The sequence below is a fragment of the Etheostoma spectabile genome, chromosome 10, assembly GCF_008692095.1.
Source record: "Etheostoma spectabile isolate EspeVRDwgs_2016 chromosome 10, UIUC_Espe_1.0, whole genome shotgun sequence".
NCBI lineage: Eukaryota > Metazoa > Chordata > Actinopteri > Perciformes > Percidae > Etheostoma > Etheostoma spectabile.
The window spans coordinates 29127279-29127829 of NC_045742.1; positions in this window are offsets into that span (position 1 = coordinate 29127279).

Sequence of the window (551 nt, forward strand, 5' to 3'; positions counted from 1 at the left end):
GGCTGAACTGGAAGACCAACAGCACTGCTGTTTACAAGAAGGGTATGAGCAGTAGGGATGATCTGAGTACCCGGCTAAAACGAGTATCCGGTACGGATAAAGAACTTTTGCCGAGTACAAGTATTGTACGAGTAATGCGAGTCAATATCTGTACTCGGATTGAATAAGTCTCCACTGACTGTGTCTCCGTTCTGTGATAGGCTAGTCACAGTGCTAGTCCCAGCGCCCCTCCCCTACACTATTCTGTGATAGGCTAGTCCCAGCGCCCCTCCCGTACACTATTCTGTGATAGGCTAGTCCCAGTGTCCCTCCCCTACACTATTCTGTGATAGGCTAGTCCTAGCGCCCCGCCCTACACACAAAGATTCCTCCTGTTGTTGTGTCCCACCGGCTGTTCTCACACATGCTCAGGACAGCTCTCTTCTCAGGTCCGTTAACATTTCAAGAGAACCCGACCCACTTCCGGGTTAAATCTGACAACTTCCGGTTAAGGCCCCGCCCAGTCCGAGTACGGATACGGATACATATAATTCATGTGGTAAACAGATACA